The 24,763-nt window shown below is 40.7% G+C and overlaps 1 long non-coding RNA gene across 1 annotated transcript; it reads left to right on the top strand.

Moving 5' to 3' along the window:
* The first annotated feature begins 796 nt into the window (after positions 1-796).
* LOC116787189 lies at positions 797-7,829 on the top strand. Its single transcript, XR_004357209.1, has 2 exons — positions 797-871; positions 7,634-7,829. It is a non-coding gene; the product is annotated as an uncharacterized LOC116787189 (long non-coding RNA).
* Positions 7,830-24,763: the final 16,934 nt, after the last annotated feature.

Below are 24,763 nucleotides of genomic sequence, written 5' to 3'. Positions count from 1 at the left end.
TGGCAGGGATGATGAACTCTAGCTGCTGAAGAGGTGAGAATATAAATAATTTGCCTGTGAGCAAATCTTTACAGTGGGAAGTGGCAGTGTTAGTATAACAGAGTACAGTGAGGAGCTGGAATGGACCCTAAAGTATCATATGTAAACCAAGTATATCCAATCCTTTGTGACAATGGGGTCCTGATTTTTCCCTGTCTGGAGACAAAGATGTGGTTATTCTCTCTCTTTCTTTGCTTAACAAGACAAAGCAGTGGAAAAGCCTTCTCTGTTTGTAATCTGCAGATTTCTTTATCTGAGCAACTGATTCATGGCTGAGAATTTAGATCAAGCTAAGCAGATTTAGCTTAAGGGCCTGACCACTTCTCTTAAACTCTATCTGCACCAGCATTTGGATGTGAGTGGTAGCATGAGTCCCTCTCACAGCCAGTACAGCTTATGTGATAGGAGAGAACAAAAAAGTATCATGTCTTCTCCTAAAATAAGAACGGTATTACAGCTGTTTCACACAGTCATTAGCTAACATTTATGGGTATTATGAAGCAAGTTTTCCACTACAGAATTAAAAATTGTCATTAACGTCATGCTTCTCAGAGCTTTTGTAGCTTACCTTTGGGATGTGCACAGATCAAATTACTCAGGAGAAAGTTAATTTGCAAATGACAATACTATGTTTGTACATGTTATTTGTGCAGTTCCAGTTTTAACCAGGAGAAAGCAGTGGTGCTTAAAGCAATCCATGACTTCTTTGGCTGACTGTCAGAAAATATTCTGAGAACTAGAATTTGCCCCAAAACACCAAGTCCTCTGCTTCTACGCAGTTCAGAGTATGGATGTGAAGCTGGAGTAACCCAGGAAAATACAACTAATGATGGTAGGAAGTCAGTTCCTGCTTTTTTTTTTTTGTGTGTGTTCCACTTCATATAGATATTAAAAATTCATTAGGAAAAGTGAGTTGTAAACTTGGCCATAAAAGATCTTTAAATATCAAAGACGGACATTTTGTTTCCTCATCTGCATCAGGATGCAACTACTGTTTTTTGGCCCTGTCTCTGGCTGTGACCTAAAGTCCTACCCTGGGCCTAAGAAACCTTCCTGAGAAAAATTTCATAGAGACACTGATGTTTTCACAATGGAAACTTCTGTTTCAACAAACAAATATTTTTCTGAAAATCTTCATTTTTCTGCAGAACAGGGAGTCTGAAACAGCTCCAAGTATAAAAATTCCTGCAGAATATGATCCACCCTCATTTCTTTGTCACCAGTGGTCCTCACTCCTCATCTTTATTCAATGGTTACTGGCCTTTTTGATTTTGCCAAGATGGTACTTCTCTCCATTTCTAGAACCGTGCTCAGAGATATGCCTTTGTTGCTTCTGAAATCCGCATGCAGCCACACGAGCCACATGGTGGTCACATGGTGCAGACTTGGGCACTACCAAGTTGCAGATATTTCTTCAACTGTTAACACTTATGACCACATTAATGCCCATCGCCCAGGTCAAGTGTGAACTGTATTTTCGAACAGTTCTTTGCATGTTGGCTCAGCTAAGACAGGCACTAGTTAATGAAAAAAATATTTTTGTCATATTTGTATCAGATTACAGTAGCAGGTATCACTGGACTTGAATGTGCACATCCATGATTGACCAGTTCAGCTGACAGTTTAGACGTGTTTTTAGTTGCCTCTTGTCCTAAACCGACCTATACTGACATTTGTGATTTGTTTTCAATAATCTCTGCCTGGGTAGCAGAATCTATATGGTCCTCATGGTCAGTGATCCATGGTCTCAGTCATTCACATTTCCAGTAGGTTGCGACTGGATCTCAGCCACCTCGTATGTTGAGCTCAGCTACAAAGGCTGCTGACAGCCCCACAGATTGGTCTCCACCTTTTCCAGTCAATTCTCAGAGTCAATTGAATCAACTGTGTTCTGGTATTATCTTCAATGTAGCGGACCCAAGATGCTTAACATATATCAGACAATAGAGCACAGTGCAGAAATCTCTGTCCTAGCAGAGGGCAATAAGTCCCTACATAGTAGCATGTGGCCTACTTTTTAAATTGTAAAGTTGATGTGGAATTGAAAAGCAAAGCCTAGACAAACATGAGAAAAAGAAGAATTAAGGCACCAGAACAAAAAATCTGTTACTCAGACCCACACTGCAAGGTCTGAAGGGAGCAAAAATGTTTACGAGAGGAAGTGACAGCAAAGTAAAAATTGTTCTCATATCCAGATGAAGGACTTTTTGAGGCTTCCCTGTTCTTACTGTACTAACATTTCTGATGTGCTGAATCTGATTTGCAATTTACTTCCATTATAAACCTTTACTGTCAACCCTATGTTCAAACTCAGTCTTCTCAGCTGCTTCATTATGTCTCAGTCTTTGTTATATTGAAACATTTACTGTCAGCGACATAACTTGGTTTGTCACTACATGATTGGTATTCGTGGCAGCCATGTCAGAAGTTATCTTGAGCAATCAACCTCATGCAAGCAGTGTTATTGGCTAGACTGGAAATCTAGAGTTGTCCATGGATCCAGGTGTCTTAGGGGCTACTAGCATGGGATAGAATAAAACTAACAAAGTCTTTCTCGTTCCAGCTGTTTTACTTGGTGTGGTTGGGATTGTATATTGATCTGAATATAGGTGCAGATATTTTCTCTGGATGCATTAAAGAAATGAAAATGGACCTTCTATTACAGAAGAAACATGTTTCTCCATAATACAAATGATACCATGACATCTTTCAAGCAAGGCAACCCTCTAGGGAGTATTCATGTTCATCTGTTTAGCTCTGATCCTCTTGATTTTCATATAAGGGTAACTTTTCAGTTGTTAGGGTAAAATACTCTCTAGACACATCTGAGCTTTCTGCTATGGTTAACTGAGCTAGTGGAGAGGAGTTTTTCTTAAGCTGTAATAACATTATACTTGTGTTAACAGAATAGTGACATCAAAGAAAAAGAAATTAAGATAAAACAAAATAAGCCCATAAGAAGCTGGAAAGCCTATGGCTTGCTTCATAAGTCATGCAATTGCAATAAATAGTATTGTGCTGTGACAAAAGTGAATGAAAAATAATATTGTTGTGGGACCCACAATGAGTCATTTATTGGGAAAATAGCTGTGGCTTCTGAAAGGAATTCTATGTCCTCTTTAAATAGATGAGTATGATTATTTTTACTATTACTATGGGGCTGTAATGCTCCTAAAAACTGTCACTGATATGTTGGAGACTTCTACCCAAGATAGGGTCTGGGAGATTGTATTTTTGCATTTTTTAGTTGCAAAGGATACTAGTAGGTGGAGCTCTACACAGAAACTGTGTGCCAGGGTTTGAATGCTGTTTTCATTTTAAACCTAGAAAATCAAAAATTTTCAAATTTGCAAGGCGAGTGAGAACAGTCACACTTCTACTGGAATCTGACTTCTACTGGGGAGAAGCAACAAAAAAATGATTCATAGCATCTGTTGAATATGGAGCTTCCAGCTTCCCATTTCCTTGTCAGTTCCACTTCTGAGCTGCAATTCAGCATCCCTAAAGCTCAGGAGCAATGAAAGCCTTGTGACAGGCAGGAGGTGGGGACTTGGAGATTTAGAAGCTTCTAAGCTCAGTATCCAACAGGCTCTGGGCTTTCCATCCCTCATCAGCCTTCCAGGACAGTGAACTGAAGGGAGCAGTCCAAAAAATGGGGTTTCTTGTCCTCCAGCTGGAAGGCAGATTGGTAGGAGGCCAGGTGCAGTTTTCAGTCAGGTTTGGAAGCCTGTCACAGCAACTTCATTGCAATTAAACTGTCTCAAAGAATTTTATTTTTGATGAATAAGCAATTCTTTGTCAGGAAGTAAAAAGTAAGATAAGCAGAGAATTCCCAGTTATCTACAGTTATAGGCCTGTTACTCACTGAGTGTGGTGTTTGAGGAAAATATTTTGCAGAAAGTAGAGTGGTGGGGGTGAGAGGATGACTCTGTCTATTGGTAGATAATAGGTAATCCCACCCACAAGTTACTGATAGGGGCCTTGGAAATATGCACTGATGGTGCTTTGTTGTCAGTGCAGCCAGGGCTTTGTAATGAAGATGTAGCAGGCAAAAATGGCTGTGCTGACCCTGTGGCTTCTGCTGAAATGACAGTACTGCTTGTCCCTGCCCATCTTTTCCCTTGTGCCCTCTCCAGCTTTTCTACAAGCCATCAGCAAGCTGATTCAGCTCAATTAACTGACAGAAGAGTGGTTACTTTCTTTTTTTCTCAATATGTTTTCTGTTGTCATTAGGATAGCCACAGTTAGAGTTGGAAGCTGGAGTAGGGGAGGAAGGAAAAAAGCAGGAAAGGGGAAAGCAGGATCTGTTTTCTAGTTCCTTTTCCCAGGGCCAGTAAGCCCTCTGAGCTACATCCCTTATGGCCAGTAATGCATATATGGACCACACTGTCTGTGTGCAGAGTCTGTGCTTCAACACAAATTTCTAAACCTGTCTTCATGTTTCTTCTTTAAAATTAATCTTTCCTTGCCAGTTCTTCTCAATGTACTGTACTTGTTATTATTGTTCTAATAATTTTTGGAAACATCTGTAGGATAGAGCTTACAGACAGACAAATGATAGAGCTTACAGACAGACAAATAAGCGGGCCTTATTTTCACATGCCTTGGTCATATTTGTGGATTCTCTCGGGTACCATTGTTTACTTTGGTAGAATTACATTGTTCTAAAAGGTAGATGAATGGCACACAAAAGTGATATCCTACTGCAGTCTGTTGACAGCAATGAGAAGTTTGTTCATAGGAAACCAATAGATTTTCTGTAAGACCATTGACACACATGGATTATAGAATTTTTCTTATTAGTCTCATTTTCTAGGATACAGATAATTTAGTCTATCTCTACTCAGATGACAAGATTCAATTTCCCACCACTACCATAAAACTTGAGTAAATCTGAGTTATTCTTTGACTGAGAGAAGCCAGACCCTTTATAATTTTTTTCTTTTTTTTTTTTTTTTTAATGTGTGACAGTGAGACTGAATATGTCATCAGCAACATCAGCCCAGAACTGGAAAAGATTTTGTTTAAATCAATCTGAGAGTGCTTTGATTGAGTATGGGACTTCAGCTAATAGACCCTGCACTGCATGACTGTTTAGATGGTGTTACATTTTTCACTAATAGTAATTCTGTGATTTTTTTTTTCTTTCTAAATGCTCCAATATTTCAACTCCCCTCTAGTTGATTCTTAATGCCAGAGATCTGCCCTGTACAAAGATTCTGCCCTGGTACAAGAGTTAGTAGTTTCAAATATATAATTTCATTCCCTAGGATTAACCAAAGGACAGTTATAGTTCTAGTCTTTATCAGCAAGAGCTTTGTCTGAACAAAAGACGCCTGATGAAGGAAGCCCTGTATGCTGCATGGATGGCACTGAATATATCTTGAAAAAATAGAAGGAAGTCACAGAATCACAAACTGCCAGATGTTGGAAGAGACCTCTGGAGGTCATCTAGTCCAACCCTGCATGCACAAGCAGGGCCACCTAGAGCAGGCTGCCCTGGACTGTGTCCACGTGGCTTTTGAACATCTCCAAGAATGGAGACTCCACAACCTATCTGAGAAACATGAGAGCTAGAATCATAGAATTGCTTGTGTTGAAGACCTTTAAGATCACTGAGTGCAAGCATTAATCTAACACTGCCACATCCAGCAGTAAACCATGCCTCTAAGCACAACATCTACACGTCTTTTGAATACCTCTAATGATGGTAACTCAACTACTTCCTGGACAGCCTGTTCCAATGCTTGACTAATCTTTTGGTGATTAATATCCAATCTAAATCACCTCTGGCACAACTTGAGGCCATTTCCTCTTTTTCTATCACTTATTACTTGGGAAAACAGACAGATCCCCACCTCGCTACAACCTTCTTTCGTGTAGTTGTTGAAAGCAATAAGGCTGAGCATCCTTTTCTGCAGACTGAACAGCTCCCTCAGTGAATCCTCATAAGGCTTGTGCTTCAGACCCTTCACCAGCTTCATTGCCTTTCTCTGAACATGCCCCAGAACCTGTGCCCTTCTTGTAGTGAGGGGCCCAAAACTGAACACGGAATTCAAAGTGTGGCCACACCAGTTCTGAATGCAGGGGGATGATCACTGCCCTGATCCTGATGGCCACGCTATTTTTGATACATTCTGGGATGCCATTGGCCTTCTTAGCCACGTGGGCACCCAGCTGGCTCATGTTCAGCTGCTGTCAACCAGCACGCCCAGGTCCTTTTCCATCTGGTGTCTTTCCCGCCTCTCTGCTATAAGCCTGTAGCACTGCAGGGGGTTGTTGTGACCCAAGTTATAGGACCCAGCACCTGACCTTGTTGAACCTCACACAGTCGACGTCAGTGCATCGATTCAACCTGTCCAGATCCCTCTATAGAGCCTTCCTACCCTCCAGCAGTCATCCACGAACTTACTGAGAGTATGCTCAATCCCTGCCAAATGCATTTAACTCCATTCACCATTACTCTTTGGCCTTGGCCATCCAGTCTTTTATCTGTCAGATAATCATCTTTGTAGACCTTCAATGGATTCTCTCCAGTGTATCCATGCCTCTCTTTTACTGGATAGAAGGGACAGAATGGACAAGCCCTTCAATGTGGCCTCACCAGTGCTGAGCAGAGGGGAAGGATCACCTCCCTCAGTCTGCTGTCAAAGCTTGTCAAATGACTTTGGAAAACCTGTTGTTTTCCATCAAACTCTAGCTCCTTGGACTGCCACATTGTGTATGAATCTCAGCTATAATGCAAACAGCTGTCACGTGCTGAAATAAAACCTGAAGAAGAAACCTGAAGAGTTCAAGAATCAGACAGTAAAAAAAAGGAACAAAAATGCCAATTTTTTTCTCTTTACAAATCTTGGAGTGTTTTTAATCCAATCAAAGATTTTTGAGACTTCAACGTTGCTTGAATTTGACAATATCAATTTCATAACAATGCAGGAAACATTTTTGTTGACGGAGTATGAAATCGTACCTGGAGATTAACTCACACGTAAATTCCTTCCTAAAAAGATTTTCAATATGGTAAAAATATTATGAGTCCAAGCAGCAGGACAGAGGAACTGTATTTTTTTTCACCAGACACTTCATCAAGAGAATGGGGTCTCCACTTCAGAAACCGGTAATGACTATTTGTTTGGAGTCAACGTGTGATTTTTTACTAACTCCTGAAGTCTCAGGAGAACAGTGAATTTTATGCTAAATTTATTCATAGACTCAATGTACCTTTTTATAAAGAGCATAATAATTCTGATTTGTATGTTCAGATAATACCATCTGCTCAGACTTGCAAAGGAAAAGGCAGGCTCTGCTCTTATATCTCTAGGGAGGACCTCTACATCCTACATTTTTTTTTATTTAATTCATTTGAGGGGAGAGCGAATATGGAGAAAAGGGGTTATCAGTTTGGATAACAGTTCCAAAATGTTGAAGAAAATTCAACGGCCTTTTGCTTGATGCAGCTTATAAGGCAGTTCAGTTAAAGAAAAAAAAAAGACTCACTAACAAGAAAAAAATAATAAAACCAAAATAGATAAGGGATATTTGTCTCTTGGACAGACTGTGAAATTTAATGTAATAATTTTTTTTTAATCACTAGCATTCCCAAGCTTTGGCAGCAACAGAGGCCATTTTTGAGCGACATATTGACAAAATCAAAGGCCCAGCATCCTGGAACACTGGCCTGCTTCATGAGCTGGATCACTCATGGAATATGACAGCATCACATGTCCTGGAAGACCGTGTTTTGCTGTAGCACATCTGTCAAATAAACAAGTGAGACTGGGAGTAAAAGAGCTTTTTAGAGTACCTTGCATCTTCAAATTTCAAGGCACTTTGTAGGGACAGGGCTGAAATGGCAAACATGAGAGGACTCATTAGTGCCACATGCTCTTCCTGTCCCTCTGCTGCTGCAGTCGGTATCTGGTACCGACTTCCTTTGTAAATGACTTCTGGGACAGGGAAAATACACAGTCTGAGTGGGATATAATTCTAATACAAATAACAGCAAGGAGAAAAGTCCTGCCTCAGTGTGTCTATAGCCTGAGGCTCCACTTATGAAATGCCTTCAGCATACAGTGTCCTTTGTGCTCTGTGAGCAGTTCAGCTGACTTCAGTGCTGCCTGAAGGGTGCCTTCACAGTGCCTGAAGTTAAATACATACAGGTAAGTCTTTGACAAGTCATAGGCTAAGTGATGCGGCCTTGTGAAATTCCCTTTGCTGTGGATCTCTGGATCTGCAAGGACCTTCCCTGAAACAAGTATCACTTCTGATTCCAAGCTCTACCTGATGACAAAAAGGCAAAGATTGAGACAAAATATACAAAGGAGAGAGAAGGCAGGAGTGAAGCACATGAGAACATGGTTGTTAGGAAAGAAAGGGATCCCATGTGGGATGGCTGAAAGAGTGTAGGCATCACCAGGCACATCTGTGCACACAGGTGTGGACAGACTGAGCTGGCCATGCCCAAAGATGTGGGTGCAGTCTAGCTCCTGTTTAGAAACCACATGGTTGTAATAATGAGGCTTGGGTTTGACCTGATATAATCCTGAACACACATATAGATCTACCTCTGCAGATTTAGCCTGCACACAACTGTTAGCTGAGATATGCAAGGACCAGCCAGGTACAGTGGTAGATATTTGGGTGCCAAATCGTCTTTCAGATCATTCCTCTATAGAAGGCAATTCACTTGTAGATTTACTGAGCATCTCACATTCACAAAGGGGAATGTGAAACATAAGGACCCAGAAGGGGTCTGGGTCTTTCTAGAGAGGGTCTTTTTTGCAAGATATCTGTTGTCTGTAGAATGTTTCACAGGCATTGAAAGAAAGATGTGAAGGATATGCATATTAATTTAATTTCTGAAGCAGTTTGTATATTTACCAGTCCTGATAGGTATTCATAAGTTGAAAACTGCTACTCTACATTGGACATGAAAATATTTCTTTGCTAGCCATGCAGCTGTAGAAGTGATAAATGAGAGATGGAAAGAAACAGGCAGTTCCATAAGAATGCAGATTATCTCTGACAGGGAAGAGACATTGTACTGGTAAGCCAGTAGAAGCTGAAGCAAATGACAGATGGAAACAAAGAGAGAAAATAGGTCTTAAAGGAGGCAAAAATAACCCAGCACAATATTTTTTCTTGATCTGTGGCTCTCATAATGGTGCAGTAGCCATCTCTGAGCACCTAGGAAGAGAGCTCAGTAATGAGGCAGCCCTGGCACCAGCAGCAGCCAGCAGTTGGGGATGGCAGAGTGATCATTTGTTGGAACCTGAAGCCCAGATCAATGCATCCCAAACAAGGTAAGCAACAGGGTGATGGAGGGATGGGAACCTTAATTGAAACTCACAATTCCCTGGCTAGATTTTCGAGTTTTCCTCATTACTGTTAAAAGTTTGAAAAGTCAACAATCATGTTCCCTACTATGTCTCTATCTGTGGAAGGAGAGGGCACATCCACAGAAATTCCCCTCTGAGGCGTCCCTCAGTCCCTTCTGTTGCTTCCTGAGCTCAAAGCCTTAGCATATGTTTCCGCTGATGCATTTAAGTGTCTCCTGAGTATTTATTTCTGCTGCTGCTTAGTTGAAAGTTAAATACAAAACTCAGCTCCTTTTAGACTCCTGAACTTCCACACTCCTGTCTTACCCCCAGAGCTGAAGGAGCAATTTAGCAAACTTAACTACATGTTATCACCATTTCTGTTTTGATGTGGTATTGCTAATTTGCATCCTGATTCCTTTACCTTCAAATTTAATAGAAGACAAGAGCTGTTCCCTTTTATCCCATTTTCTTTTATTTTTCCTCTTTTTTTTTTTTTTAATAAGGAGAAAGACATAAAGAAAGCAAAAAATAAATACAAATACCAAAACAGCTCTAGATGAAAGGCAGTAAAATGACTGCCTGCTGCTCCCTCTTGAACTGACTGGCAGCAATTCAGAGTTTCTCCTCTTAGAAACTGTGGGACTCCTCTCTCTGCCCTGCTGGATCCTTTTAACTCCTTCAGATCTGGTCAGGAGACACAGCTGCAGAAGCAGTAGGTTTCTAAAGAGGTTTGGAGAAAGAGCAAAATGACACAAGGGTGTCCCTTGAGCTTACCCAGGAGTATTATGAGTCCAACCCAGTTGCTGTCTTACAATCCCTGGCCTGGAAGGGCTGTAACTGCCATGCAAGGACTGAGGGGGTTTCATCGTTTTTGTCTTGTCACCTTTCTGATCTATTCCTTCTGTCCATTTCCAGGATTACTGAGCCAGAACTAGCTGGCCCTTGAAAAATGGTACCAAGGTACAGTAGAAGCACAATTGAGGATAGAATAGAAAAACTACACTTCATATATCCTGAAGTGTCCTAAGCAACACGATAGAACTTGTAGGTGCTTGTGCCTGGAGTTTGTCTTCTTGGAAAAACACAACATGTGGGAGATGTGAGCTATGAGACCATGTCACGGGAATAAATGTTCATGTAGCTCCCAGGAAAGCTCTCAGCATTTGGGCCTCGAATCTACCTAATCAGTCCTGCCTTTGTTGCTTCTGAAATCCGCATGCAGCCACACTCACCCAGGGTTTAGTAATATCTCTTGTCCACCTGCAGGGTGTGTAAAAGCCAGGAGAAAGGTCACAGTAGCCAGGCTGCTGCTTCAACACATAAAAGAAGCCATAGATCAGGTTGGATGTGTGGGAGACTGTGAAGTTTTCTGAGAATCTGTCTCTGCTGTTAGCATGGTCTGGTCTCATGAGCTGTGAAGACAAGGGAGCAGCACATCCCCTGTTCTTCTCTCTTGACAGACCTGTGTCTGAGCTGACACCACCGGCAACCACGTCAGATGTTTCCACTTGAACAGTGATGTCCTTCCTCCCCTGCCTCCCCCCGTTTGGATTTCACCCTCCTACTACTGGGGCTGACTGTGTTGCCCTTTGCACACCACAGTGGGGATATGTGATTCCCAACACACAACGTGGGCCTCCACCCCAGAGAGTTTAGAGGCCAGTGAAGCAAGCACTCTATAACCTTGTTAATGTCAATGGGTTGTGAATTAAACAAAGCAAAGCTACTCTCTGGGGTGCAAGACTACCCTAGGGGGGAGTAGCAAGCCCAGGCCGTAGTACTTCACTCAGGTTAAGCCAGGCACAAATCAGAGAGGGAGAGACACCTCTGCTCCCTGCCTATGCCGTCCCTCCGTGCAGTGTCCAGCTTTCACGCCGATGAAACAGAGCCCTCTTTAAAAATGCAGCTGCAGCCATCACTGGGGTTTTTCCATGAGCACAAATATTCCTTTGACAGTATGTCTGTATCAAGTTAACTGGCAACAGAACTGCTGTTTTCTCCAATTTAAGGGAAACATGTGAGTCCCTTCATTTATGACTTTGAGCCACAGAAGCAGCCCTGTTCACCCACGGTTTCCAGTCTGCATTCCCACCCCCAGGTCTTGCCATCCCCTTTCCCTTTTCCCCCCGTGTGGGCATAGTTCCCCTTTCCCTTCCCAAATCCTCTGGTTTTGTCCCCTCTCTTGCATTTTCCTAGATCAATCCCAGTGCCTTTGCACAGCATCATCCCTTGTCCTTTTTTTTCTTTGTGGTTAATAAAGGAAATATGACTGACTGCCTTTGCTACTTATTGAAAACCATGCATTACAGTTACAATGAGTTTTATCTTTTTTTTTTTTAACCTAATGGAAAAGAGAAAAAGCCAAAACAGTCATTTACTCTCTGAGAACTCAGGAAACCTAAACCTCAGGAATCCTTAGAGAACCAGGAGATGAGATGTAAATTAAACAAATTACCCCAAACTGTTTCCTGACACAGATCTAGGAAATCTGATGCACACAAGGGAAAGAAACTGGGGGATGACAGCATCTCTATTTTCTTTGCCTTATACAATCACTGTTGAAAGCAGAAAGGATGTCCTAGCAGAAACTTCTACAAACAGCTCCAAAGTACTCAGTTCCCCCCACTGTTCTCCAAACCCTTCTAAGTTTTTTCCTTAGGAAGGGGAGGGAGGAAGGTGTCATCCAAGGAACAAGACACACTGATTCCTGGGAAAATATAAAAATTCCAAACTTGTCTCTGCTGACCTTCTACAAGTCCTTGCTTGTTTACAAAATGGAGCTGTATTTGTTGCCTGTGGGTCTTGGGAACATTTCCTGAAGCCACTTAAGGCTCCACAGTACAAAAGTGCTTGAGTCCCACAAGTGGTGGTAGGGATCAGTGAAAGCAGAGCTTCAAGCCCCGTGAGTCCAGTTGGCAGCAGCCAGCTTAGGAGATGTGGAAGTCTTGGTTTGGAAGAGCAAGCAACCAGTTAGCTCTTGCAACTAGTGAAGGACCTGGGTGGCCCCAGTAAACCAATTGCTCCTTTTGTAATGCCTCCTTTTTTTTCAGGCTGTGGTTCACACCCCAGATATCTTTGCTTGGGTTGTCTATGCTGGTGTGCCTGAGTGTCTACTAACGAGCTTAGAGGCCCTGTCCCTGTCCTCTGTGTGACACCGTACTACTCAAAGGCATTTTTCTGAATTGTGAAGATGCAAACACTAGTTGAAGCCGCAAAATGCCGGTTTTCAGTTAGGCAGAACGACTGTTCTAAATGGTGTGCAAGAACTGCCTTCCTTGCAGACACTAACCAAGCAATGTTAAGTCATCCTCCCTCCTGATCTCTGGGGAGCAAGAGACTGGAACCAGTGACTGTACTGCTGCTCACTCCTGGCAGTGCAGCGTGCTGAACCCCTCGCCCACCACTTGGCTCAGGGGATGCTTTCTTCTCTGTACTCTGTCATTAATAATTCATTTGTCATGCTATGTAATGACTTTCTTGATCATTATGAATTCGTCCGGGGCTAATATGCATGTCATATCCACTGCGACAGGGGACAGTAAAGCAAAGCAAACCAACCAGCCAACCAGTATCTTTCTCTCTTTGCTTTATATATTTGTATGTAATTGATTTGCAGTTGGTTGATTTTTTTCAATTCAGCTTTTTCAAGGTTGGTTTGCAATTATTAATATCTTTCTTTTGAGGTTTTTGTTTTATTTGGGTTTAGTTTTGTGTTTTGTTTTTGGTTTTGTTTTTTAAAGGATTCTGATTTGCATCTTTCTTTGACAGGCAGTAATCAGACAAAGAGCTGTTTTCCTTTTTTTTTTTTTTTTAAGTACAGATATTACCAAGAGCCAGAATCAAATACTCAAAGGACTAAGTCTTTAGGAGTAGATTTTTTCCAAAGTAGGTTATTTTCCAATTGAAGTACTACAATAAACAGTCAGAACTACACAACACTACAGTGCACACACCCCCAGACTCCTCTGGAAATGTGCTCTCTTGGCAGTCATATGTTGGTGAAGATGTCAGACTAATTGCTGTGTCCATAGAGTACTTTCTATTATGCAGCACAAGAATCCTTTTGTCAGCACTCCCCAGCAATATCTGATTGATTGGACCATCTCTCAGAATGAGAGGCCACAAAAACAACTTATTTTTGATGGGAACTCAGCAGAAATGCAATCTGTATCAAAGTGTTTTGTCATAAGGTTGCCTTTCTGCTACAAGTTTCACCAGGGCAATGCAAAACAGCAATTAACTGGCACTGTCTCCTAGTCTTTGCAGTACTGAGCTGATTAAAGGTGGTAATAAACCAAAACTAAGTGGAGGTAAAAGATTTGGCATTATATAAGTAATCCCCAAGTTATTATCTGTCTCTGTTTATTCTGATATATGGGGAAAAGACCCTTTCAGAACTTTTCATCAAGTGCTGCTAGTTAAACTGAAGTGAAGCAAGGTGCTCCATTAGCTGGTAGTGGTCTTCCTCCTTAATTTTCTGAAGCATTTTCTCCACACTTCCCAAACAAATCTGTTCAGTTCTGTTTTTCAGCCTCTTTCCTTCTCACTGTGGAAGCAGTGGATGACTGCATGTGCTGGGTGGCTAGACCTGTGAACTAACATCTCCCAGTGACTGGAAGACAAGGGCCGTATCTCTGAGCCCATAGTTTGAGAGGGAAATGGAAACAGATGCACATGGAGCCTCAGCGTTGACAAGGGCAGAGCTCAGGCTTACTCTGATGCTATGATTCTACCACCTAAACACAGCAGGCAGCTGACCCGTGGTGATGGTGTGATGGGTTTCAGTTTCAGGAATGTTTCTGCCCTGAGCCTCCTCAAAGGACCTGACCTGAGGCAAGCCCAGACCCTTGCATTGAGTCACTCTTCCTTGAGCTTGATCTTCTGTGCTGCAAAAGCCAGATGACGCAGGGCAAAGTTATCAGCAAGTAGGTAATCCTGACAGTCACAGCTGCCCAGCAGGGCAGTGTCTTACATGTTCAGTTTTGTCTTTCCCTTGTGAAACTGGAAGTGAATCAGTGGAAGTTCTGCTTTGAGCAAGGCAAAAAGATACATCAGAGACATCCAAGAGGGACTCCGAAGTTATTTGAGATTTGGGGTTGGGTTGTTTCCTCAATGGTCCTTAGAGTAGGAAAAAATCTTGCTGTTCAAAATTCCATCTTGGCAGGGATTATGAGTCACTGGCAAGAAATCCACTCTTGTTTGACAACCATTAGGTCCACAAAATCCAACCTCCACTCTGAACAGAGAGAGCAGAAAGAAGGAGAAAAGATACAAGCACCATAACACTGCACTGCCCCTTGTATTGTGTGGGTGTAAAGAAATCCCCATGGAGTAGTTGAAGTTTTTACACTAATGCTCTTAGCAATACCTTGCTGGTAAAGAGCTTTCTGTGATATATAGGGTCGGAGAGGCTGCAGCACAGTGACCATAATTCAGTACTTCTACTTGAAAATAAATCCTACTCCAAGTGGCATGAAATGAAGGTAGGGAAAGGCAGGAAGAGTAGAGGTATTTCAAGGAACAGAAAACGGATAATTGCATTTCAGGACTGATTTTGTCTTAATTCAACTGTTCTTTTACAGACTCAGACACAATCCTTCACTGGCCCTGTAGGGTCACAAGGTGTTATTCTGTGATTTCTTTCAAACAAGATAAAGGAGATATTGCAAAAGTACCCTACACTACAAAAGGATAGTCCGGACTGTGTAGCTGTTGTCTAGATTCAGAAAATATGAATTTGTGGGTTTTTTTTCTGCAAGAGATCCTTTACATAAGTTTGAGTAAGATACATTGTCTTTCTTTCCCCACATCCTTTTGGGCTAGGGACTATTTAATTAGCTTTGTGCAGACCTGCTGGCATACACAGGCTCTGATTTTGGTGAAGGTCCTTCACTAACTGCAGAACAACAGGTATGAGAGGGGCACACCGGTTATAAAAGTCATTGCTCTGAGTGAGTGCATGTGATAGATACTGAACACTTAGTTCGCTCCCACTGAACATAAGCATTCAGGAACATTTGAAATACCCCAGGAGTAACTGATACATTCCCAGAGGGCTGACAGATATGACACCGGATCTATGGGACACCCTGAAGCAGCATCTGGAAGCCAGGAAGAGCTGTAGGGGATCCCAGATGGCTTTAGACGCCTGCGGTGAGAGAGATGAACAGAGCCCTGGAACCTTTCCTCATTAAGCTGGTTTGGAGGCCTCTGTACAACAAACTGGTTTATGCTATTTTACCTCCCTGCAAGCACCTCTCTTTCCATTCCATAGAGCCACACTGTAAACAAGGGCGTAATTTGCAATGCTAAGATCACCTTTGTGGTGAGGACTTCTGCAACCTAGAGCCAGGTAAAGGGGACCAGAGGGGAAGTGTGAGTTGAGCAGCAGTGGTGAACACTCACTCTGTATGCAGTGACTTGTCCTCAAACTTATGGGCCATGTTACAGGGATACATTAGACACAAATTCTCGTTTTTCCCATAAACTGAACCAAAAGAAATGGTGATGCTGTCTCAGTCCAACCATCAGCATAGAGGATACATGAAGAAGAAAAGTGAGTCCATTCGTCATCCCATGAAAACAGAGTTGGAGATCAGTCATCCAGACTTGGCATCACCTCTCTGTGATTGGATAACGTTTTGTTTAGGCTCAATAAAGAACAGAAAAAAGGTCTGTATAAAATGTGGATGTCATTTTACATATTTATATGAATAAAATAAATTAAGGATCAATAATCCTTGAGAGGAAGAAATGAAAAGAGAAAGGGAGTTAAGAATCTACACAGAGCTCCAAGGAACATTGAAGGGAACAATTAGATATAAAATCTAACGCATTTTTGTAGCTATAAATACAAGCTGAGATGTAGATTGTCCCCAAAGACTGATTCCCTAGCCATGTGGGTTAAATAAGTAAGAGCTTGTCAGCTGGATACAAGAGAAGAGACCAACCTTTAGATTTAACCTTGGGATAAATACATTAAATACTATTTTCTTTCAATTTTTTTTTCTTTTCATTTTGTCACCCATGTCTTTATATCACTTTCTAACTGTAGTGTCTATCTTGGATTTTGTAAATAGATATATTTTTTAATTTCCTTTTGCCTTCAAGGCCTGCTTTAAGGGTGACTTCAATGTAATGCATAGTATCAGTGTGGTCTGCTTCAAGAAATAGTGTGAGTCATACAGGCCATGTCCTTGCCCAAACTCAGAGCACCCAGTGCTGCAGTGGAAAGCCTTGCACATCAGAGGCTTAGTCAGGTCCTTCACCACGGGCTTCTTCATCTTGGCTTGGGAGTGGATAATGGAGAAAAGCTACACAGAGGCCATATGGCCACCTCTAATTGAGAGAACCCCTTGGTGCGTGTCTGTTTAGTGGGAAAAGTTCATGATCCCAGGAGCTGCTGAAGAGCAGTATGGTTAGACTGGAAACCCACTCTACACAGGGAAGGAGCAAGCAGGTTTAAACATTCCCAGGACTCTAATATGCCCCACCCCCCCCAATAAAAATGGCTGAATTTCCCACACAATATCCATCTCCATCCTGCTGTGAAGTCTGCTGGGTAATACTGCAGGCTTGTTGCTTCTGGGACTCCTCTAACTTAGTCTGACCCCATGTGGATACCCAACGGCTGACTCAGCCAGTTGCACATCATATCTACTCACCCACCTCCGGTGCTGTGACAAGCCAGCACTTGTCCCTTTTATCAACCAGAGAACCTTAAATTGTGACTGCAAGTGGAGCCAGCACAGTCTGTGATGGCCTTATGGCAGCAGCTGTCATGTGTACCCCATGCCCCACTCATGCCCACAGAAGCAGGTGCTTTTCCAAAGCTAGAGTTATGGGAGTCAACACTGTGAAGAGTAAATAGATATTTTTTCCCTCCTTACCAGGTATTCCCTACAGCACAAGAGAGAAAAAAACCCCAGAAACCACAGAGCCAGAATCTTTCTCCTTACGTTTGTTTTTTTTTGTTTTGTTTTTTTTTTTTGTGCAGGTGAGGCATTATTCACACCTTTGAAATCATACACAAATATTTCCTAGTAACAATTAGTAATCTGTAGAGTTAGTTCATTGCCAGACAAGGTCATCAAACCAAATGCAGTCTGTGGATTTAAAAAAGAATGAATGCATCTAGGGCCGTTGACAACATTTATAGTTTTATTAACCCAATAAAAGGCAAGTTGAATCTTATTGGCACAGAGTCAGGGAGGGTTCTGGCCTTTCATACACAGAACAATGCAATGGGCCAAATACATTAGATTGCTTCCAGGACCATGTGACTGAAGCTATTGGGTCACTGGGAAAATCAGTGCATTCTCATAACATTGTGCAGCACTGCCTTTTCAGTGATAAAAATGAGATAAATTCCTTCCTTCATTGCATGTTGATGAGTCGATGAGCAGAACTTAAAAGAACCGACTTCTGTTTTCCTTATGGTGGCAAAAATACAGTAGCTGTAATGAACTGTGGTTAGTGTTTAAGTACCTGTTTGACCCTTCAAACAAGGACTTTAACTCTAGAGCTTGTAACCTTTCTTAACTGTAAGTGAAAGACATGCTTTTCAGTCAGATAACTAATATGCATGACTCACCCCAGGATAAAAAGGTGATACAGACTAGATGTTTCAGTAAACTAAGTCTACTTATATGAATTCATCTGTAGGCACGTAGCCTGAAGCATGAGATACAACACCATGTAAGTGAGAAAATATCATAAGTAAATGATTTTGTATGATGATGATTTTCAGCCACACAATTTTCAGAAATTCCACCCTAAAATGTAGTGTTTTGGCATCCAAGAAAATCATGGAAAGACAAACTTGACATGTCTCACCTCCCATTTGAATCTTTGCTTTATAATATAAATGCTGCATTTTTCTGAAAATAAGCTCTAGAATTTGAACTGTCAAATTTTAAATAATTTCAGTTATTTTTATTCCTGAAATATTACATGGTACAGCAGTTCTATTTTTTTTTTCCCCAGGATTTTAGAAAATAAATGCACTGGATGTCATATCTGGTGTTCCACATAACACTGTGGTTAGTTTATGAAGATTTAAAGCTACCCTGTGCATGGAATTACTCAGAAAAACCTACTCCACAAGTTCTGAACAGCTCTGTATTTGGATGGGATTAATCTTTCCTACCTTTGCCTTTTAAACAGTACATGATTTCTGCAGCCTGGTTGTCTAGATTTGCTCTCTAGCTGATAGCGACTCTCTTAGATGCTGTCTTTGAACAGGATGAATTGCCTTTGGGCATGGTTATATCTCTCCACCACTTTTACAGGCTATAGAGAAAACTTAAGTTTCTAGATGCCTGGCTGAACTGCCTAGTTTTACCTGAAAGACTGATTTAGGTACAGACCTACTCAAGAGTAACAGCGTATCACTCCACTTTAATGTAGTCTACTTGGACAGTAAATTTAGTGGAATGAAAGCAAAGCACTATATGTGGACACTGAATAAGCATGTCCACATGCAGACTATGGGGAAAAAAACCTAATTCTCATTTCATCAGCTGATGCTCAATATTAAGTCTCATTACCTTATAAGCATCAAGTGCACAAATTGCCCCACTGGAGTTTTAGTGTGACTCGACCACAGGTCATCAACTTGTTAAACTACCACAGGTTGCTGGTGGTGGATCACGGGCTTGCATTCACAGATTTGTTCCAGAATACTTCCTATACTTCAAATGTACACTCTACTTTAATCTGAATTAATTTTCAGCTACAGATATGTCTGTAATGCTAGAGTGATATTTTCACATGTGCTTGCTTAGATTTAGAGTTCATATGCTCAAAGGTATTTCCATTCAAATTACTTGAAGTTACAGGACAAAGTAGCTTTGAGGATCTGGAGTTAAGTCCCATCTTCAAAATAACAGGCCCTTAAGAGATTAAACTTTATTGAGGTTCCTGAATTCTCCCAGTAAAGATATCTAGGTTATGAACGTTGTGCTGACATGCTGGAATATTTTTTTTTAGTTTTGCTTTAGCTGATTCATAAGGCACAAAATCAAGGAGTGGAGATATGTTCCTCTTGTCTCTAATTTTTAATATCTTCTTCTATGTAATTATAACTCATGTGGAGGTAACAATGACTCATCCTAGAAATAAGTACAGAGTTAGTCTTCTCAAAACACCATCTAACAGTATGGAGTTTGTGTATAATGCTTCATTCTTCCCTAAAGTAGCTGTACCCTTAATTACACACACACTTTTATGTGTGTATATATATATATATATATACACACTCTCACATATGCCTTTTCAGTTGTTAACACTTTTCAAGCTAGATCTCTGTCACTTGAACTTATTACTACGAATACAAATAGGAAAACTTATTTTATTTAAGCTCATCTCTATCAGCAAGAAGAAACTCATGAAAGATTAATTTGGGCTATACCCAAAGAAAGGTGGGATTGCCATCTTTACTCCTGTTTCTACTGCTGTTTGGTTTTTTCCATGAAGGATGCATCAAAAGTGTTGAAAAATGTGTCAGTTTGACACTTTTACTGCCAAAATTCAGACAGGAGACTCTAAGCTACATCCAACCTTCACTGTAGCAAAAGATACTCTCTTAATGGGATTTATCTGATGATCATGCAGGAATTTACTGTCATCCAAATTTAAAAGCAAATGAACCTTGCCAAGAATTATGAGTAAAATCCTACATTCCTTTTTTATTTTTATCTGTCTTATCCCTCTCAGATGTTCAGGTCTCATGGATTACAAGGCCATTAGGAATCATTAGGACATCCTGTCTTACTTTCTGTGTAAGCAATTTGACTTGCTCCACAGAAGCCCAGCAACATGTTTTCATTTTTCATTGTTCTGCTCATATCTTGAATATTCTACTCTAATGGGGCAAAATTTGCACCTAAGCTTGAAGGGATCACTTGTGGAGTAAGATCTACTCTGTGGGCAAAGTAACAGCAATAGTCACAAAATAGAGTAGAAAAATGAGATTCATTGTCAGTATCATTTTTCAGGCACATGATCAAATTCTGCTGGCCTCCTGAAATGTCAGTCTTCTGTAACTCTCTGTGTACCTCTCCACATCTTATATAAAAATCAACACTGTGATGGAGCTCAGTCTACTTTTATTGCATTAGCCACAAGTTTATGTGCACAAGTGCAGACCTTTATGGCATTTGCCATGCCACAATATTTTTACACTGCATAAATGTTATCATTTGCATGAACCATCAATGTGTTTTGATGGATAGAAATGCACTGTGTTTTTCCATGAAGCAGTTTGATGTGCTTGCCCCTGCAAGAAAGGTGAGCTGAAGGTCTGGCTGTATCTCTCCACACTTAGTGATGCATTGCACACTTTCCTTCAGAACTCTGTTCCAAATAATGCTATTTCACATCCTACTGATGCTCCCAGGTTTAAATTTAATTTGTATGCAGCCTGTGTCACTTAGGAACAAGGGGAAAGAAATAACACAGTTGTAGTACATGGTAATAATGCCTTTCTCCCACTTTTTTTCTGTCTCGACTGACGGAACTAGAAATACTCTGGGAAAAGTAATGATTCTTAGCATGTCTGTTCACACTGGTCAATACCCATCATGACACAGGTTTCTGGGACCACTTGAAAGTATTCAGTGAAAAGCTAGGAAAAGGAAGAATTGCTACCTAGTGTCTACTGGCTGCATTGATTTGGTCTAAATTAGCTACGAAGGGAAGCCAAGGTCATTCAATCAGATATATCCAACTGCATCACAGCCACTGCTCTTTAGTCAAATGTAAGCTAGGTGAGATGAATCCATCCAGAATGCCTCCTTCCCCAGTATTTAGGTATAAACCAGCAGATTTTGTGCTTGACTGGTCTCTGAAATTTGCAGTGGGAACTTTTTCTCTCTAAAGCTCTTCACTGCGTCTTCTGGTGAAAACTGACAGCTCGTCTCGATCCTGTGTGGAATTAGAAGTAGCATGACATTCCCCAAGGTTATAACAAAGCCACTATGAAAACACAAACACATCATCAGGGTTGGCACAAAAACTAAGACCTTATTTGATCCTTTTGTGTAATTTCTGCTTTGTCTGTGAATCTAGCTATTTCTGGACAGCCATGCTTGTGGATGTGCCACAAAATGTCAGACAGAGGATATGGAGACCTGGGCCATAATAGTGGGGGAAAGATACTAAATTACTAGATCCACTGATATTAGTGTTTCTCAGCAATATTTTTCTATCTAACCACGCAGTTAACCAGGTCACACTTTTTTCTTCTCACCTGACTTGTGATAATATAGTTATATTCTTCTGCCTTTTTCTGATAAGTAATCATCTCTGATGTAGAAGCGAAAGAGCTGAACTGGCCCACTGCCATTCAGGAGAAAATTTGCTTTTTTCTCTTCACTTTAAACCTTGTCTTGTTTGCCTTGTTGAATATTTTATCATGTTACCAATCTCTTCTTAAAAGGAGATTTGCTGCTTTATTTATTTGCATACAACTGATCAGTGCTCAGTTTTGTAAAACTTAGCTAATCTCAAAAAATTTCCTTCAAGAGCAAGTCCTTGATACAGTGTGGGTCCTTGATACTGCAGCTGTTCATCCCAAGATATCCGACTTCAATCCTCCTTTGTGTCTCATTGTGTCAGACTGATAGTTTTGTCCTAAATCTTGTTTGTGCCCATCACAGAATAAAAATACTTGAAGCAAAACAGAGACACATTGTTTGTTCAGGAAAAGTCCAGTGAGTAACTAACTGCAACAGCATTTTGCACATCAGTGTGTGAGATTCTGGCCACTAATACTAGGTCCAGTTCAAGTGTCAGACAAAAAACAGTACTACATTAATTTTATAGAAGTTTCATGGATGCTGCTTCTCAGCTCAGAGGAGATCTTCTCCACCTGCAGTCTTGTGCAGACGAATCTTTTCTATCAACTCACACTCTGTGAGAAGGAGTATTTTCTGTGATTTATCCATGGGCCATATTTTTCTGATGAATAAAGGCATGTGGAATGTACTTGCAAGAAAGTCTACCTTATGGCATTCTGAACCAGTTTCCTTTCAAATAGCATTTTTCCTTTCCACAGCAATTTAGAGAACTTTGAAACGAGATTAAAATTATCAGAAATGCTTCTATACATATTACAGTGAACATCTGTATGCTCCTCCATAGTCAGATGGCTAATGGAAGGACAGACAAGGGATGAATGCCATCAAGCAAACTGTAAGCAAGCAATTGTGACAATAATCTGGCAGTGACCAGCACTTCACTCTCTGTTCCATGTCCGCAACAATGCCTGATGGCTCTGATGATGCACCCCATTACTGACCTGGGAAAGCCTCTGCAATTATACCAGTTTAGGTCTGTTTCAAAAACAGCTTTCTTATGCACTACCTGCAGTAGTCTTTGAGAGTCTCTACTTCATTTGTATTTTTAGTCAAAGCCATAATTCTCATAAAATCACAAGCGAAATATTGAGATAACTGTTGTCTCTACCCACTGAATGTTTCCAGACCAGATATGAAAACCAACAAAGGAAAAGTTTTGCATAAGTAAAATGCATTTCTTAAGGCAAATGCAGACAACACATTACCTAGCACAGTTTGCCAAACCAGAAGATACTGTGTAAAAAATAATAAAAAGAGATGTAAAATAAATGTCTTTCACTTGGTAATAGATTAACAACTCTAGCCCTTACCGGGTTTGTCAGCAAGGTCTGGCAACTGAGATCCCTCTGCAATAGCTTACAGCTTTGCAGAAATCAGATCAGCAATTCTAGGATGGAGGCTTTAGACTGTCTGAGGAAAAAGGAGTGCACAGCAAAGTAGGGTATAAACTTACAGCAGGTGATATACTTTATGCTGACACTTATAGGAATATTGTCCATACAGTGATATTCAGAAAAAAAAAAATCTCTGTTTGTTTTTTAAAGCCCATTTGACTGCATTCAGATCTGGTGATGGATGCTTCTTCAGAATAAATATAGCCTTTACTCAGTTCAGTTTATTTCCATTTTCCAGAGGCTGTGCAAGGATTTAATGCAGTTTAACGAATCCATTATAAATGCACTTGGTTGTTAAAGCTGGATTTAACCTTCCTCAATGTCACTGTGTCAATAAATGCTCTAGTCACAGGGATATTTACAAGAATAATGATAATATGGGGAAGGCCAGCCTCACTTTACAGCCTGTGGAGGGATAATGGTTATATACGTAATGTTAAATGCCATGGGTTGACCCACTTAAAAGAGCTCTCTCCCTTCACTGACTATGGAAAAAGACTGAGCAGACTGATTTCCTTTATTTTTACCTAAATTAGCCTTTAGGAGTACCCTGCAGTCTGCATGCTAATATCTTAATGTACACACATAGGTTACTTCATTTTGAAAGTAAATAGTCTCTCTATAGATCTGTTGGCACTAGTATAATGAAATAAAACAACTCACAAGTGCATTGAATGAAAGACTATAACTACTGAAGAGATAAACAGATTATTCTGTGCTTTCTGGAAATGTAATAACTCTCAGTACTCCAGCTGAAAACCTTTTAAAATGTTTGGCAACAATATTTTCTGCTCCTATTTACTCTAGGCCCATTAGCTGCATTAATAATGAAAGAGGAGAAAATACAAACTAAGACAATCTATGCCTTCCTGAAGACATTGATTGTAATTCTGTAGCAGCTGATTCTTGACTTATACAAACCTTTCTTGTCCTGAGGGTTGGAAACTGAAGATTAGAGAAGGCTGACATTTAAATTGAGTTTAATGAGAACTTTAACTTTAAAAAAACAGACTTGAAAAAATATATGCAGAACACAGAGTCTGTAGAAATGTTATCATCATCTCAATGAAGTTAGTGGAAATTCATCCCATTTCTGTACCAAATGTCAGCTGGTTCAGTCTTTGCTGATCTGGAGAAGAAAGGATGATCTGATTTCCATCACTCTGAACACTGGGTGACTGTTAGAGGCAGAGCGTATCTTCCTTGGCTCACCAGACGGATTCGTTTTTACTTTATAATTACATATAAGTGCCTATGACTGTTACGAGCATATGGACACCTCTCTGAGACTTTTGTGGATTTCTGCACAGAATTTCAGTGGAAAGGCATTTCCAGCACTGGTTAGGAAACCTACAATGAACCATATAAAAAATATGTTATTGGGACACACTACTAATCAGTGGGGATTACTGCTAAACATTTCTCAGAATACCTTCAACTGTTTCTCTCTCGTAGTGTTGGTGAATTCCCATATTGTGGGACTATTTTGTGATTCTTGTTTTCTCAGTCACACCCTTAGCTATTGGTTAAGAAGGTCATGCTTATTATAACCATTAGGATATTACTTCATTGAGGTTATCACTGCAGGGACTTGTCCTTGCATTTTGACATCATGTAGTCCTAGGTTTTTACTCCTACCCAAAAAGAGCAA

The sequence above is a fragment of the Chiroxiphia lanceolata genome, chromosome 5 (assembly GCF_009829145.1).
Source record: "Chiroxiphia lanceolata isolate bChiLan1 chromosome 5, bChiLan1.pri, whole genome shotgun sequence".
NCBI lineage: Eukaryota > Metazoa > Chordata > Aves > Passeriformes > Pipridae > Chiroxiphia > Chiroxiphia lanceolata.
The sequence above is the reverse complement of the archived record's forward strand: the minus strand, read 5'-3'. Positions and strand labels throughout refer to the sequence as shown.